Source organism: Artibeus jamaicensis, unplaced genomic scaffold (genome assembly GCF_021234435.1).
Source record: "Artibeus jamaicensis isolate MK-2021 breed Jamaican fruit bat unplaced genomic scaffold, CSHL_Jam_final contig_600, whole genome shotgun sequence".
Taxonomy (NCBI): Eukaryota; Metazoa; Chordata; class Mammalia; order Chiroptera; family Phyllostomidae; genus Artibeus; species Artibeus jamaicensis.
The window spans coordinates 68,521-75,372 of record NW_026521901.1 but is presented as its reverse complement, the minus strand read 5'-3'; positions in this window follow the sequence as shown (position 1 = coordinate 75,372).

Here is a 6,852-nt window from a genome sequence, read left to right as displayed (position 1 = left end):
CCTTTGCTCCCCCTAGTGGCATAATGGAGGTGTGAGACCTGGCATTTTCCTGAGTCCAAAACAGCTGATTTCTGTTTGTTGGAGCCCCTGTAGGGATTCCGGGCACCAGAGCTTACACCCATCTTCTTGTTTCCCTGGAGTGGAGGTAGTAAGTTTCCATCTTTATCATAAGTGGGCCTGCATTGATTGGCCCAATGTTTGCCTTCGTGGCAATAAGGGCAATCTTTCATAGGAGGTTCTTTATTTTTACTACGACAGTCCCTCTGAGTGTGGCCAGCCTTGTCACAATTGAAATATTTAATTTTGCCTTTCAAGGCTGTGGCGAGCAATGCTGCTCAATTCTATTCTGTTCCTACATTTTTGACAGGCCTTTATAAACTGACCAACATCAGTAGTGGTTAACTGAATGGGTTGAAGAACAGCTTTGCAATCATTATTGGCATTTTCAGAAGCTAATTGCAGTAGGAGTGCATCTGCAACATCCTGACTTTCAGTTTGTTTCTGAATTGCCTCTTGTAATCTGTCATCAAAGTCTAGATATACCTTGTTGGCCCCTTGTCTAATGTTAATAATGGATCCATAGCTGTGTGGCTTAGCTTCAGGTATGACCTAGAAAGCTAGAAGAGCCATGGCAGAGCATTGGGAAAAAGTCTGGGGATCTATGTGTGCCTGCTGGTCTGGTCTAGTATATTGTTCTAGCCCTAAAAGCATGCAATGAGTGATTGGATTTCCTGTCCTTCCATTTTTTATTTTCCTGATGGCTACATCTTATCATATACTCCCAGTCCAGATAGTAAGCTGACCGGTGGTTAAAGTTGTCCTGGCTAAGGCAACCCAGGCACAGGAAGCCATTTGGAATGCTTCTGTCATGGCTGTTAATAATCCTACTGTGACCGGGGGGGGGGGGGGGCTTGGATGGGAGAAATAGACAAAAAAACTGTACTTAAAAATAACTAAATTAAAAAAAATGAGAAAGAAAATAATCCTACTGTGTAAGGGGATTGGAGTCCATTGTCCTTTATACTTTTCCTAAGTCTTTGAACATCACATAAGGTATAGGCTCATGCACTGGATTTTGTCTGCCCTGATGAGTAATGATAGGGAAGGCAGCAAAGGACTGTCAGTTCCCCTCCTTGAGTGTGCCTTGAAGACACTGATACATGGTAGTGGTTACTGGCAAAGGGGCTTGAATGGCTGCCACCACTGGGGTAAAAAAATCAACAAGGGGATTCTGATCCCTAAAGTTTTCCTCCAAAATCAGAGCAGAGGGAGAAATCAGAGGTGGGGAAGGTACCTCCTTGTTTTTACAAAGAGGACTTAAGTCTTCCTTATTGGAGGGGATTGAAGTGGCCTCTTCTGTCTTCATCTGGCATGGATTTTCCCCTGCCCCTTTAGCCTTCATATATGAGTTGGGAATATGAATGGGCATCAAAGCAGTCCTGATCATTCCCCAAGTAAAAAGATTCTGATGCCTGATAAGGGTGTCACTTTCCCGATGGTAATTCAATTTCTGTCCTACCTTTTCCAATATTTCTAAATCTAAATACCCCCTAATTGAGAAAAAAAGGGGCAATATTCCTTAACAATATGAAGTAAGTTAATTAAGCTCTGTCTTTTAGCCAGACAGCCCTAAGTCTTAGGAAGGTGCTAAATTTGCCTAAAATGTTGCTTCTGTTCCTTAGAGAGCCGCTTTCCCATGGTTGAGGATTTGTAGAAACCTTTAAAGAAAATTGCTTAACAAATAAATGAACGTTTTCTAAAATTTCTCCCACCACTAGTATGGTGATTACAAAACCAGTTTCAGTTTTGCTTTCACTCCCTCTGCACTCTCAGATCCTGTTTCTTCCTAGTGAGAAGAGTGTAGTGGGTCAAAATGTGCTGCTGGTGGAAGACAGTCATGGAGAGCTAATGGATATTACGGGTACCCTAACCCAATTTATGGGTCTCCATTTCTCTTCCTAGTCATCTAGACCAGCTGGGAGAGCTCAGAGCACTGGGTGAGCAATCTTTCCACCAAGCTTCCCTGGAGAAGCTAAAAGTTAAATTACTTGAGGTGGAATTCCATGTGAGGCCCTTGCACATCTCAGGGATTCAACCCTAGACACCTTCACAAGGACCCCCATCCGCATAGGGACACCCAGATCTCAAGACAGAGGGAGGAAATACTTCTTTTCTTCAGCGCCCAACAAGAAGCTGAAATGCTTCTAAATACCTTGCTACAAATGTTGATCGAGGTGCAAAGTCTTTGCTTTCTCCTCTTCAAGCCTAAACCTTGGTGGGGGTCATGCTTCAGGTCATGGGCTTGTGAGTCGTTTTACAGTGTGGCTTTTGTTGCATGGACTTTTGCTTGTGGCTGACAGGCCTCTTATGGGTGTCTTCTAGAGTCGAGTGCTCTTGTGGCCCTTAACTGCTTGACCCATGCCTGCAAAATGCAGCAAATGCTTATGAGGGAGAAAGGAAGACTCCTATTCACAGAAGACGGTGCAGGGGATAGAAATGAGAAGTAATGCACTCAAGGGTGGCACAACAGAAACCTTTCCTCTTATCTGTAACATGCCTGGGGTCCTCATCAGGAGATGCCACTGTCCCTGGGGGGATGAAAGAGGTAATTTCTGTCTTCTTCAGCATGCTTTCTGTGATGATGGCTCATAGCCTTTGGTCAAAATAGGTCCCAAATTCTTGGGTCTCTGTTCTGGGTGCCAGATGTGGGAGAGCTCTGTCTGCAGGGCCCCCCCCAGGCCACGATGAATGAGAATAAGGCTACCAAGACATGATATGCTTGTGGAGAAGAGGTGGCCTATCTCTCAAAGGAGAAGAGCCAGGAGCCTTTTCCTCAATGGGCTTTTATTGGGTTTAGTTTGCACAGGAATACAGGTAAAGCTCATCAATCATTGTCAGGCAGGAAGGATCAAACAATAGATAACATAAAAATAACTATGGGGGCTCATTCTGAGTCAAAGTCAATTAGTTAAGGGGCTATAAAACTTTGGGAAACAAACTCATTTTCTACTTGAACACTTATCAGAAAATTAAGGGAATTCTTAGCAAAGCAGGGTTTTATGTATTTTTTTCCTTAGGCCTGATCACTCTAGGGAATCCACCCTTTCTAGCAGAGGGCTGGACCCACCTCCAACATTGTTTTAGGCTTAAGTCAGGCAGGGGAAGTAAGGCAGCCAAGAGATTAGGAGTCTTGTTGCAGACAGAATGAAGACTCAGGCTATGTCAAAGCCAAGGGGCATGGATCCATCACCCACTTTTTCTGTAGCCACCCAAGTCTTTCCTTGGGGCCCCCTTGTGACAATCCCTGTCTTAGGTGGTTCCTCCCTTGAGGAATCTTACCTGTCATTAGCTAACCTGTCAGGTTTGGGGCCAAGCAGGGGGAAGTAAAGGGGGCAGAAGTGTCACCCTTGCCAGGCAGATAAGCTTTGTCTCCTTAGTGGCTTACAGTTCCAAGGTCTCTCACTCAGCCTTGTCCATGGGGGTTACAGTTTGTGAAACCAGGCAGGGTGGTCCCCAACAACTATCAAACTTATTAATGTTTATTCTAACTCATCACAGCCTCTGGTCACAGGTGCTTTCTGTCCATTTTATGTGATCACATGTTGACTCCTTTCACCTGAGTTTGTTGTCCACCTTCCCTCTGTTGTGCCCCCTCCTTCTTGGTCATGAAAATAGCAAAAACACCTGTTTACAATAAACTGCATTCTTGTAAAAACCAGAGAGATGGAATAGGAAACTCAATAGCAAGATACATTCCATCCTCACCACAAAATGCCATTCCTCTTTAAAAAAAAAAAGAAAAGAAAGAGTGGACAGATCCCAGAATGTGGAGGAGCCTTAGAAACATAATGCTCAGAGAAATAGGCCACTCTCAGAATCATAATGGCTGTGTGCTTTCATGTCTGTGAGAGATGGAGGGTCAACGGCATGGAGACAGAGTACAGAATATGGGGGAGCTGGAGTGGGGGAATAAAGTGAGGAGTTATTACTCAAAGGGAACTGAGTCAGAATCAGAAAGTGAGCATTTCTGAATTTGGAAGGTGATGATGGTTGCATAGCAGTGTGACTATACTTAATGTCACTGTTTCCATTTAAAATTGATAAGCATGCTGGTTGTTAGTTTGTGTGCATTTTACCACAAATGCCACACCAGCACTAATGACAGGTGTGCACGTTTTTTCTAGGAGAGGTACTGCCTCCTGACCTTGCAGGGTTGGAATGGAGTCTGGACTGCTGAGCGGGCTGGTATGCAAGGTCACTCTTAGGAGCTCACTTTTTGGGCAAGAACCTCAGAAAGAGTGTGTGTGTGTCCCATGGGTATATCCAGGGAAGTAGAATTTGGTAACAGGGGGTGCCTAGGTCAGAATTCTGAGCCCCAGGGTTCCTGAGATGAGATCAGTGCCTGAGGTGGGTGTATAGGGTCTAGCACAGAAAGTGAGACATGTCCTTAGGAGGAAAGACATTATAAGGACCTGAGTGTCTCTTTGAGGGAGATACAATGTGGGTGGCCTGTCTTTAGGGTCATCACTCTCTACCTCACGGTGAAGCCAGGGTGATTGATAATGGGAACCCACACCCTCCATAATGCTCACCACACACAGAATTCTGCTGCCCAGGATAGATGGCCCCTTCTCGGGAGACACGTTGATAGTATAAATTTTCACTTTACAGTGTCCCCGAGAGCTGGTAGCTAATGTATCCCTCTGAGCTCACCTGGAAAGGGAGTGACAAAAATGACAACAGGTTCCACAACTTCAACAGGTTCCACTTCTCTTTGTCTCATGCTTTCTAAAGCTCCTGGACACCTGGGACACAGACACACAGGTATAACCTGAAATGCATCTCAGAGCACCATCTGAGGGACAGGTGAGTGGAGAAGACGCATACAGTCTGAGGCCCTCTGATTCAATTCAGGACATACATCACTGGGCTGCCCAGGGCCATAGTCATGGGCTCAGCTCTCCTTCTCCACATTGGGGGAGGAGACAGGAGTGGGTTTCAGAGCACAGGTGTCCCCTGAGGCACAGTTGTGCTGCTCCCTGGGGGAGGCATTCTCTTTGCTCTCTCTGGGCATCTGCCTCCCTTTCCTTCATGCTGGACACACTAGCCTGTGCCCTGGGAACCTCACAGGTTCCTCCCAGTATTTCCAGAAAAGCGGTGCCATCTTTATAACAGATGTCACCTCAAACCCATGTGTTTGCAACAACCCCTCACTCTCAGCTTTTTGTCAACAAAGGAAGAATCTCCTGAGACATTTGTCACCTGTGGAAATCTCCCATATGTTCCATGGATGTCCTCAGTCTGTCAGATGTGCTCGAGTCCTTGCTGTGCACTATTGAGACAGCAGTGGCAATTTTCTGTGTGTGGAGGGTGTGCAAGACCTGGGGAAGCAAACCTGGTTTTAAGCATTTACCAGCATGTTAATTCTCATCATGCATTTCACCTCAGTTTAGTGATTTAATGAAAGATATACTTGCTCTGCACTTTGGCTTCCCTCCATGTGTCATATTGGCCCATCATGATCTCCCAGTTCCCTTCTAGTACATCATCCCCAAAATCCCCTTCCACCAGGGTCTCAGATGAATGCCAGGATGGCAGGTTCCAAACTGACTCTATGACCAGGTAGCAGGATCTGTCATCCACCCACATGTTAGAACACCTGCTGGACAGAGTGAGTGCCTATGTCTCTCTGGGAGAAGGTACATCCAGGACTTCAGGGCCTAATGTCTAGGAGCCTGGAAGGCCTTCAGAGTGGCTCACCTGTGGGAAGGGGCTGCCTGTACTTCCCTTGGAGAAGTGAGGTGAAATGAAGGACACAGCATGTGTAGCACCTGTCTCAGCTGCAGTGCCTGAGCTGTACTCCTGACAGCAGGTCCTGACCAGTGTGGCCCCTTTCCTGCAGCTGGGCTGACACAGAGGCTGCAACTGAATCACCACCTGCAGGCTCAGGGAGTGTCAGCCAGGTCAGAGGAAACACTTTTTTTTTATTTCAAACTTGTTTTACATCAAAAGTTGTGTCAACTGTTACTTTTTATAAAATTATGATTTTCCAGTCTGAAAACAATGAATCTACTTCACATGATATTTTTCAATTTCAGCAGATGTTTGGGAATAATTTCAATCTGTTTTAATATCCACTTGAATAATGCATGAAATTAAAAGTGTGTGGTCCTTCATCCAGTCCACATTAATTTTCAAATGTGGAAAGAAGGGCTGTCCATTGCCATGATTCAAAGTCGATTCATAAACCAACTATGCTCCCATCCTTGACCCACGTCATGGAGTCTGAGAGAAGAAATGTGCTCAGGGACCAGAAGGACATGGAGCAGTGGCCTATGTCTCTCCTTACTTATGAAAATGGAGTTCCCTATATGCAAATTTCCTTCTCACATCCGCTTGAAATTGCCCCTGGGCTGTGGGGGCTCACAACTGTCTCCTGACAAGGGGTTGAGGTTTCTCTAGAAGGCAGAGCTGTCCTCTAGAGAAGATGAGAAAGCTGTGTCTCCTACTGCACCTGGTGACAGTGCCCCTGGGTGAGTGTCTCAGGTGTCAGAAATGGTTCTATGGGATGGTGGTGTCTGCACATGACTGATAGGGTCTGATGTTCTTTGTCCCCAGGTGTCCTGTCCCAAGTGAAGCTGCAGGAGTCTGGCCCAGGACTGGTGAAGCCCTCACAGACCCTGTCACTCACCTGCACTGTCTCTGGCTTCTCTATAACAAGCAATGGTGTGCACTGGACACGCCAGGCTCCAGAGAAGGGGCTGGAGTGGGTCGGTGCTATATGGAGTGGTGGAAGTACAAACTACAACCCAGCCCTGAAATCCCAACTCAGCATCACTAGGGACACTTCCA